General features: G+C 43.7%; 1 protein-coding gene across 1 annotated transcript in view; it reads left to right on the top strand.

The window, feature by feature from the left end:
- The first annotated feature begins 3,703 nt into the window (after nucleotides 1–3,703).
- Nucleotides 3,704–11,394, top strand: part of ccdc120a (coiled-coil domain containing 120a) — a 40,205-nt gene continuing 32,514 nt past the window's right edge. The window contains exon 1 of the mRNA XM_080897806.1: nucleotides 3,704–3,865. The gene's annotated coding sequence lies outside the window, so the exon portion shown is untranslated. The remainder of the gene's footprint in view (nucleotides 3,866–11,394) is intronic.

The raw sequence follows: 11,394 nt of genomic DNA, 5'->3' as shown, positions 1-11,394 counted from the left end.
TAAAAAGGTATACTGTAATATTTCTAGCACAGTCATGAGGAAGCTGCTAACGTGAAAGATGATGACCATCAGTGCCCTCCATAATGAGGTTAAGCCACTGAAGGTCACTGCTGAAAAGGCTGGCTGTTCACAGAGTGCCGAATGGAAGCATATTGATGGAAAGTTGGGAAAAGTGTTGCAGGAAACAGTGATGTCAAGACAAGTTTATTCAAGAACGGTAGAACTTCACAAAGGGTGAAGTCGTTCCATAAAGAGCCGCCACACAGACGTCTTTAGGACAGGAAGCACACCTGTCACATTCCAGATACTCCTGAGCCTGAGACCACATCAGGAGTGTCTTGGCCTGGCCTGAGGAGAAAAAGATCTGGACTGTCCTCTTTTCATTGAAGTAAAGTTTGCACTTAATTTGGAGATCAAGATCTGGAGCTAGAATAGAGAGGCACAGACTGAAGTCTTTAATGTTTCCACAGTCTGATGGGTTGGTCTGCTTGATCGTGCCGGTGGTGGTCGGTCCAGTGTGTTCTATCAAGTCCAAAGTCAACAAAGATGCTAATTTCCTTTTCCTTTTTGGGCGTAAAGCACCAAAACAGCTACCTGTGTTTGAGCGGGCAGTCAACTCACCTGCCTGACTTGAGCCCCTCAAAGAATTTGTGGAGTATTTTCAAGAAGGCGAAACATCTGACCCAAAACTACAGCCGAGCTGAACACCTCCATGTATCACCACACGGGTGCAGTGATTTGTGGTAAAGGAGCCCCAAATGCTCTGTGTGCATACACAACTGATCAGAAGTTTGACATTTCATAATGGAGATCCTTTTTTCAATGATCATAGGAAATATCATAATTCAAGATACTAGATGTCTGAGCCATACGCGATAATCATCAAAATTTAAACAAAATAAAAGGCTTAAAATGTTTTACTGTGAGTTTACCTGTTTTAATTAAAGTATAGCTGCTTTAATGAAATGAAATGTGTTTTAATTAAAGTATTAACTACACAACTTTTTACAGTATTCAAATTTTTTGGAGAGATGCACTCTTAAAGACGAGAGCCTGAAGAAGAAGATGCTTCCTCCCCACAACCGCTCACAAGAGATGGCCGCTCCTCCCTAACCCTGAGCCGGAGGCTCCTTCCTGTTGAAAGGGAGTTTTTCCTTCCTACTGTCACCAAAGCGCTTGCTCACATCATCAGACGCTGAAAGTCAGTCAAATAGTAATTGGAGTACAGTAGAGAGGAAGCAGCAGCAGATTTAAACATCATCTGAGCAGAAATCAGCGGAAACAGGAGCAGCTTAGCCTGAAGCCTCGTTGTGTTTCTGCACATGTGGGTGGTGGTGGTGGTAGGTGGGGAGCTATTCTTCTGGATTCGTCCCAGCGGCAGGATTATTCTCTGAATTAACCCTTCAGATGTGCTGCTCCGAGTCAAACTGAGATGCTCGGAGAATTTAGATGCACATTTGATTCACAGTTTGCCAGATGTCACCAGAGTTTCTGTTTCCACGTTTTCTGCAGGTCACCTTCTGCTCATATTCATGTTTTTAAATATTGCTCACTGAGTAAAGTTCAACCTAAAATGATTTGATGGGTTTTTATATTTTTTTCAACAACATATTTATATGATTAACAATCAAAACACACATTTAGGTACGTACGTATTCAGACAGTATTTGTAATTTTGGCTCTGTAGACCATCACAGTGGATTTTAAATCCATCAGTCACTGAATTACTTTAAAGCCTCTAACAAACAGGGCGGACGGTGTTCAATAATGGCTTTAATCCTCGTTCAGGAAATGCAGCAGTTTTGTTAAACCCCTGGAAATAAAGCTGGAAGTCTGCACTTCAAGCACATCTCGAGTGTTTGACTTGAAACTAGAGATCCAGCCTGTTACAGAAAGCTGGTTTTCATGACTTTATCACTGAGTGAAGTTGATTTTTCGTGATCCCTGTGGTTCACGTAAAGGTGAAATGACTTGTTTTCCTTTGTGTTTTCAAGCTTACATATGATTTTTCTTCACCAGCTGATCACACAGACCTACTGCCCCAGCCTCCGTCAGAGCTGGAGCTGTTCCAGCATTCATCATGTGGAATGGGAGGGTTTCCATCAGAGTGATCGTACCTGGCTTCAAGTCTCTTCTGGCACACAGACATTCATCTCAGTAAAAGGAGGAAATGTGAAGAGACTGCACTGGTTGTGATGGAAAGTGTTCATATCATTTTCACTGATGCCTACAAGAAATCGGTATTTATGTATACAGTCTCTTGGAACACGTTCCAGCTTTTACGTCAAAGTCAAATGAGAAAAGGAAGCAAATTAAAGGAACACTTTTGCATACCTGACAACATCAGGGCATGCTCCTAATGAGGCTTCAGAGGTTGGTGTGTGGGATCTCCTCCCAGATCTGGACCAGGCCTTCTCTGAGCTTCTGGACAGTCTGGATGGCACTGTCCCAGAGGTGAACTATTGGATCTAGAGGATGCCGGGGTCTCAGCCCACCCTCATGAAGTCTGTTGCTGATTGTTTTGTGAGAAACGTTCTCACCGGTGGCCTGCTGGAGGTCATTTTGTAGCTCTGGAAGTGCTCATTGTTCCTCCTTGCACAAAGGAGCAGATACTGGTCCTCCTGATAGATTAAGGGCTTTCCACAGCCCTGTCCAACTCTCCTAGAGTAACTGTCTGTCTCCTGGAATCTCCTCCATGCTCCTGAGACTGTGCCACAGCAAACCTTGTGGTAATGGGTGAAATCCTGGAGGAGTTGGACTACCTGTGCAAGGTCCAAGTATCGCTTCATGCTACCAGTAGTGACGCTGACCCTAGCCAAATGCTAAACTAGTAAAATACAGAAAAGATGAAGAGGGTAAAACCATTCCTGTTTTTGGGGTTGTGTCATTGTTGCTCCGCTGTTGTTAGTTTCATTAATGCCAAAGCAGATGAAACTAATTAACAACCCTCTGACCACATCAATATACCTGGCAGTTTAACTGACCTGATGCTAAACTCTGATTAAAAAGTGTTGCAGTGTATAACACTGACAGATGAGCACTGGTCAAATACGTTTCATCGCTCCGAAAAGAACAGAGCTGGAGACAAAGCAGTTATTTTAAGGCTGACCACTGTTACACATTATAGAACTGTCCAACAGTGCAGTCTTATTAGTCAGACACAGTAACATGAATAAGAACAATTAAAAGGTTTTTCTTTTCTTTCTTTGAGAAACCAGATGAGTCGCCCCCTGCTGGTCACGGAAAAGGAAGGCACTTCATCCATCCTTTATATCCAGTCTATGACCTTCACTAAGACGTTTTTTAAAACTTAGTTTTTGGCTGAAACGTGTTTTATAAATCAAGTTGTGAAAAAAGCGTGGTGTAAGCAGACTGATGTAGGTGTGCGGATGGCTCTACATCAGATACAGTTTCCTCTGATTATCGTCGCGGATGGGAGGTGAAACATAAACTTAAAGAAGTCCAGAGGCTTCTCTTTCCAAGCTCCTTAGACTACGATGACCTGGATGACTGAGAACCTTCACAGACACGTCGCGTTGTGAAACATGAAGGGACCTCCTGCTGGAGTCGGGCGAGGGCGTGCGCATGCCCGCCGCATGGTGCTGGCGTCGTGAGCGCGCCTCGTGCTGCTGCTGCTGATGGAGCTTCACTGAGCACAGAGAGTGGCCGCCGTGTCGAGGAGGAGGATGAAGAGTGATGAACAGAGTGTCGACCCTACATGACTGATCGGATCGCTGCACGCGCGAGGCGACCGTCGGCGTCATCAATCGGCGCGCAGAGTCCAGCTGATGTGAGGCTGAGCGCGAGCCGCAGCGGGAGACAATCAGCTGAGCGGCACCTGGACGTTGTGACGGAGGAGCTGCAGGTAAAGGGTCAGGCCAGCAGGTAGGAGCTCTGTCACCCGCCTGCGCACACGGCCCCGGCTGGCTCCCCGCCGCTCCGCCAGACTCCATTCAAAAAATCACTGTTTTTAGTCTGCATGTCTGCGGGCTGCAGCCGAGCTGCACGAGGCGGTGCCGCGAGTCCACCTAGCCTCTCTTTAACAAATCGGGTCACAGTTCAGAGGGCGGCGGCGGGAGGAAGGCTGGGCCGGGCTCGGAGGTGTGCTCTGCAGCTGTGCCAGGTTTTTCCGCAGAGACAGAAAAATCCTGAGTGAGGCTGATTTTAACACCGAAGCCGCTGCGATGATGAGATCTGACAGCAGTGTTGTTGTTGTGGCTGCGCGTCACACCCAGCGCCACGTGCTGCCGCCGCTGCTGCTCCTGCGCGCGATGTTACATATCGGTTTGTAATTATTTATTAATAATTATCTAATGAAAGGTTGGAGGGTTTTCCCAGTTTTCCTGCTCAGGATCATAAAACACTGACTTGACGGACAGACCCAGGGTATAGTGTGTGTGTGTGTGTGTGTGTGTGTGTGTGTGTGTGTGTGTGTGTGTGTGTGTGTGTGTGTGTGTGTGTGTGTGTGTGTGGTATATGCATGTTTGTACATATATGTCGGGGTTCATCTCCTGTTTTCTCTTGAAACCAGTCCCTGTCTTAAACATACATTCTCGCGAGTAGGGGGCGACTTACCTGGTTTCAATGGAATAGAAGTCTATGAGAAAACTTCTCCACTTCCTACCTGATCTACGAGCCCAGCAAACACATTCTTGATGAGTTTATTGGCTGTATCACTAGCTTTAGGTCTTAATAAATAAAACATGATATTTGCTTTGTAAATTACAGCCCCTGAAAGGAGCTGGATGTGCTTTAAGCCATAAGGACATAAAGACAAAATCATGATAGGGCCTCGCTTTGAATATCTAAATTAAAATGTGACACACGCAAAAAACCTGAATTACTCCAAAAGTTATTTTAGTTAACCAAAACTAAATTAAAAAATAATTCTGAAGAAAATATCTTTAGTTTTATTATTTGTTACTTTGGTAAAATCTGTTATCTGCCATATATGTCTACAATACTGAGAGTCAGCTGCCATAACTCTGCAATAAATACAGTAATAATTCAAACAGAACTATATCATAAAATGTGCAAAATCAGAAAAAGTTATGAAAGCTTTAAAATAAATTTTTACGGAGTACAAACATTTGCATCTGAAATATAATGAAGTTGCAGCAGAAACCGTCCTAACACAGAAATACTTAGAAGTACATGAAAACTGCACCTCTGTAAAGTACTTTCTCCTTCATGCTCTCATCCAATGGCGTTACTAGTACTCTCTACAGTACTGCAGGTGGGCGGAGCCCCCACGGCTGTGATGGCGGTAGAACCATTATTTTGACCTCCTTCATTCTTTTCCCTTATTTTTCCTCCCTCGGATGTGCTCCCTGTGCAGTCGCTTTGGGACACACACACACACACACACACACACACACACACACACACACACACACACACACACACACACACACACACAGACAGCTATTCTTGCTGTCCTGCCTTGTGTGAGGCTCAAAATGAGCCTTCGGGGAGCCACTGTAAGCAGGGCTGGTCCACATATAGACACAAATACTGGTTTGTCTGCCTGAACACAAATCTGTGCATCCTGAGGATGAACAAAAATGTCACCAAACTGAAGGAAAACCAAAGTCATGTCAGTTAGATGTCCTGATGTGTTCCTGGTTTGTTCAGAGTATAAATTAAAACCAAATAGACCAATCAGAGAGGAGGTAGATCCGTGCTGCAGATATTTTTTCCCAGACTCTTTATTAACGTTTATTACAAACAAGCAAAGAAACAGTGTCCTGCTTCAGTGTTGATGTAAAACTGAGATCAGAAGTCCAGCAATGAGTTCAGGAGCAGCTCGGTGACTTCATTCATCCGATGTGAGGAAAAAACTCAATGAGTGTTGAAGCAGATTAATTTAATCTGAGGAGATTTTCTCACATTAACTCAAGCGGCTCAGAAGTGGATTAGACTCCTCCTGAAGCTTAGGCACGAGCTGAAGCCCACAATGAAACAAAAACCAGAGTGAAGAAGAAAGCCTGACCTTAACACAACTGACATGCTGAGGCATGACCTGGAGAGCTCTGTTCAATTAACACATCCTAGAAATGTCGATAAACTGAAAGGAACAAATCAAAGTTTTCAGTAAACTCTAACAGAGGCTGTAGCTGCTAATGGAGCTTTATTCCTTTTAAAAAACTGTGTGTTTAGTCAGCTACAAGCTGCAACCTCCACATCAGAAACATGAACTGTAGTTCCTTGAGCAACACATGAGGCTAGCTCTAAAAGCAAATAACTCCCCATATACTGTATATAAAAGATGGACGTAGCCACCTTTGAATTACCATTAGTTCTGGAATCCGGATTTTGAAACCTCAGTGTTACTGGTTGAGATCATGTTGGTCTTTTAGGGCAGGAAGTTACCATATTTACACCACAGGGTGGAGTGAAGCTATTAGCTAAAACTAGTTAGCTTAATTAGCAAGCTGCGTCAACAAACTGTACGCGTAACGATGCAGAGATAACCGTTAATTAGTTCTAATTAACCAAAAATGAAGCATAAATGCTTTGGATGAACTGTACCACACAGCAGGACACTATGTTTGTACAATAAATGCATTAAAACTGCAGTGAACAGGCTCCATGCAGCACCTCCAGCTAGCTGCAATATAGCTATGTGAACAGTGATTAGCCATGCTCCCTAGCTTAATTACACAGGTGTATGAGAGGTAAAGAAAAAAATTACACCTCTTAGAGTTGTTATAATGGGGGAAACTATTCAAATCACTGTACTGGGCCTTGATACTTTCTGCTGTTAGCACCACATAACAGGGACATGCATGTTAACATTACTGCATATACATCCAGCTCATGTAGGACTTCTAGCCTCAGCTAATGTGTAGACCTCATCTCTGCTTCTGCCTTTAAGACACAAAATGTCAGTGAAACAAGCAAACAAACAGTAACGGAGACAACAAAGACAAAAACCGGCCTGCATGATCACGCAGCACTCCGCCCTGTTGTCCTGATTTTGTCATCACTACGGGCTCCGATGCTGAGGCATCAACATGTTGAGTCCACTCACAGGCGGCGTGACAGTGGCTGTGTTCAGCTTTTACAGATGACATTAGATCACATTTTGAGTAATCAGTGGGGAAATCCTGGTGATTCCAGCTGGCTCACTACATGTTTACGAGTTTGCAGATTGACTGTGACACCGAGTAAGCGACTTTATCTTGTTTCGTGGATGGAAAAGCGTTGCAGCAGTGTAGTGTTGTGTAGAAGTGTTGGTAGCAGGCTGAGATGTGTGCAGGACGCTTATTTCTGAGAGCAGGATAATGGGAGCTGAGGGGGACAGACTTGTTGTTTTGCTGCAGGAGCAGATGGATGTTTGTGTGTATGTGTGTGTGGTAGTGATGGGTCGTTCGCGAACGAAATGGCTCTTAGAGCCGACTCTTTGACGTGAACGACGCGAGCCGGCTCCTTATCGCGAGCCGTCACGTGGGTTTTTTTTTTCTTTTTCTTTCTCTCACCCTCTCTCTCGCCTGCACGTGAGCCTTGTGCTTTACGCTGGGCAGAGGGGGGAGGGGCGGTAGTTACACTCAGTAGCAGGAACAGAGCCAGAGGGAGAGAGAGAGAGAGAGAAAGAGAGCCAGGGACAAAAACGTGACATTAGAAAGGTATAGTAATCATCCACAACTATTTTCGGTTGCAGATGATAAAGGATTCAGAAAGTTTATTCATCCAGGCCCATATGACAGAGAATATGCATGTTCTTTTTGTTTTGATATTTTAATTTATATTTAATTGGGTTGTGGTTTGCAGTGTTTTGTGTTGTTTTCACTTTAAATTTGTAAAAGGAAAAAGCTGAAAATTTAAATAGTTAAAAGTTGAAATGTGAATAGTTGATTTTTGTATTATATGATTTATTTATTACATTTTATGTGGAGTGAATAAATAAAAGTATATTTACGGTGGCCCCTACAGACAAAGCACATACAAACTTCAAATCACGTACGAACTCTGATGCATGTGCAAACTCCAAAACACGTACAAACTCCGAAGCATGTAAAAACTCAGAAGCACATAAAAACTCAAAACACGTACAAAAGACAACAGAAGTGCTCCAGGATGCTGGGCGCAGTGTGGAGCTTTTGGTATCTTGTGGCTACACAAGCCAGCAAGTACCAACGACTGGATTTGGTGTGTGGTAGTAACAGGTAAATGAACTTTTTTTTAAATTATTTGAATATATATGAGTGCCTGTGTATAAATACACAAACAATACACACATGCTTTCAATTGTGTAATTTAAGTGATCTAGTAGCTCTGCTTTGGAAGTTCAGTTCATGCTAGAAATGTTTTTCGGAGTTTGTACGTGTTTTGTCTCTAGGGGCCACCGCATATATTTATATATAAACATATATAAATAAAACCACTTTGTTTTACGTTAGTAATTCTTTTTGTGCATAATTTTATATTATTGTTAATAATAAATTAATTAAAGCAACAAAACAACCTGAAGAGCCGGTTCGGAGCCAAAAGAGCCGGCTCTTTTTAGTGAGCCGAACCGAAAGAGCCGGATCTCTAAAAAGAGCCGGAAATCCCATCACTAGTGTGTGGTTATCGTTGGTGTGTGTTTCCTGGAGTTTGAACTCTCTTCTTCTGCTGTTTGTCTGTTTCTGTGCTCGCTCCATAAAGCAAATTAAAACTGAGAGAGAGAGAGAGAGAGGAGGATTAGAGGATTTAACGTGCTGGTCAGAGCTGAACATTAAATCTGATGAATTCAGATTTTTCTCTCAGACTCACGGCCCATGTTTACTGTATTAATGAGGACCTTCAGGCTGCATGTGGAGCCGGTCCTGCAGAACACCAAGTCTGAGTCTGATCACTCTGACGGGCGTTTGCACCTGCACAGAGGTCGGTGTGTCCACGTTCGAGTCCGGTTAGGGTCAGCTGAACCAGCCTTCAGCTGTGTGCTTGTTTTAGGAGAGCCTTGAAGCTTCTGCTGGAGACAGTCAGCAGAAAGCAGGCAGCTCGAGGCTTCTGCGTTTGTTTTTCACCGACAAGAAGCTGTCAGAGCAAAGTGATGCAGAGACTTTGCAGCATAGAGCCATAGAATAAAATTTCACCCAATTCTTTCTTGCTTTTGTTTAGATCTTTTTCTTCTTTATATATTTTGCTTTTCCTCTTTCTTAATTTTTTTTGTGGCTTCTTTCAAACTTTCTTTTGCATGTTTGTTCCTGTTTCCTTGATTTTTCTATTTTTCTTCTTTTATTGATTTTTCTTTGTATACTTTGCTTTTTAATTTCTTTACACTTGTTTTTTTCTTTCCGTTTTGCTGTTTTGCTCCTTTTTTCACTACTTTTCACTCTTTCTTTCCTCCTCTCTCTCTGTTTTAGTAAAGCAGCTTATTCCATTTCAGGCTCATGGCGGCATCGAGGGAGCCGAGGCACTCAGGCTCCTCTCTCTCTCTCTCTCTCTCTCTCTCTAGTAGCCTCCTTCAGCTCCTCTTAGGGGATCCCCTGCCACTCCCGGCTCAGCGGCAAGTGTAATCCCTCCTGAGAGTCCTAAATCAGCCGCGGGCACCCCGCGCAGGTGGCTGGAGAGAGTTATACTTGTGGTTTTATTCTTTCAGTCATTACCCAAAGTTCATGAACATGGGTCAGTGTGGAACATGAGCTGACATGACTCGCCTAACCGAGCTTCCTTTACCTTCTCTTTATTTGACCTTTAACCTTTTTATCCTGTTTAAAGTTCCTTTTTGATGCTTTGCAGTCGTTTCTGTGTGAACTGATATGTTGCTCAGAGAGATTCAATAAGATGGCCTTAGTTTATTTAAACAGGAAGTGATGTCAGATCCTCTGCTTCCTGTCCTTCCAGATGTCACCAATTCACTCGGACACCACAGATGTTTCAGATGCATAAAGCATATAGTCATGTAGAAGAGTGGTCCCCAATCCCAGGCCAGTCAGTGAGTCGTTTGGTACCAGGCCGCGAGAGTTCAGGCTCGGGTGTGAAATTGATGGTTTTCAGGGTTTTTACCATCTTTACAGTTAACTCGGTTTCCCTGGGTCTTTTCCTGTGTGTTATGAATAAATCTCCTTTTTTTGGTGCCTGTACTGGTTTTATTTTGTTGTATTTATCCGCGACACCTTAAACGCCGGTCCATGAAAATATTGTCGGACATAAACTGGTCTGTGGCGCAAAAAAGGTTGGGGACCGCTAATGTAGAACATCTGCAAACATCTGGTTTGAGATTAAATGCTGTTTCGTTGATTACATTATTGATTATAATGCAAGGACACGCGGGGAGAAAGGAGCAAATGATGCAGAAGGTTACTGTGATAGGCGGGGATACGGAAACACTCATCAGCTGATCGAAGGTGCACGTAGTGTGAAAAGTGAAGGTCACGTGGAAGCGCATTGAACCTGCCTTCTTTCCAATGACCAGCAGGGGGCGACTTGTCTGGTTGTAAAAAGAAGTTTGATTGTATTGAAGTCCATGCAAAAAAGACCCTGCAGCTTCCCTGGTCTCTTTGAACTCAGTAAATTCTTTTGGTCTAGTTTATGGTCCAAGTCGCTTGTTTCAACTCTTATTTATTACGACACGAGGTTTGTGCTCTAAATTATGGTCCTCATTAATCCCAAGAAAGACAATAAGGTTTGGTATGCTTTAGGGTCAGCCGCAATGAGAGTGCAGCATTAATCACGTCCACAGTAAAAGCTGAGAAAAATTTTCAGCTTGAGGTTTTGAAGTCATGACTGTGCCTGTGTTTGTTTCTTATATTCAGTTTGAATATGTGCTGCAGAGTGAATGTGTGCTGCAGAGTGATGGGTAACAAGTAAACTGCTCTGAATGCGATCAGGACTTCACAAACCAGAAGTCCTCGGCTGTTACTGAGCGATCTGCAGGTGTGATGGTATTCATCTCTTTGCTGTTGCTCCTTCTTCTATCCCCAGCTCACGCCTTCATCGCTGTCAGCCGCAGGCAGCAGTGAAGAACATTTCTCAGGCTTCATGTTTGTATCTGTGGCTGTTTTCCGTTTTCCTCTCTCACGTGCAGAATCTCTTGTCTTGTCTCAAGCATGGTCAGAGTAGAGGTTAATAATAATAATAATAATAATGGATACTTTATTGATCCCCATGGGGAAATTACTTGTTTTTCTCTGCATTTGACCCATTCACTCAGTGAAGCAGTGGGCAGCCCACTAAGCAGGCGCCCGGGGAGCAGTGTGTAGGGACGGTACCTTGCTCAGGGGTACCTCAGGGTAGCCGTTAAGTGGATTCGAACCGCCGACCTTCCGATCATGGGGCGACCACTTTACCTACTGAGCTATCCCTGCCCCCCCAGGTTCTTCCTGTGTGTGGATCTGTCTTACCTGCACTGTTCTCACATGGGCAAATATCAGATGTGTTAAAGGCAGTTTAATATGTGATCATATG

The sequence above is a fragment of the Rhamphochromis sp. 'chilingali' genome (assembly GCF_963969265.1).
Source record: "Rhamphochromis sp. 'chilingali' genome assembly, chromosome: 12".
NCBI classification, from domain to species: Eukaryota; Metazoa; Chordata; class Actinopteri; order Cichliformes; family Cichlidae; genus Rhamphochromis; species Rhamphochromis sp. 'chilingali'.
Note: the sequence above shows the minus strand (reverse complement) of the source record. Positions and strands in the feature narration are given on the sequence as shown.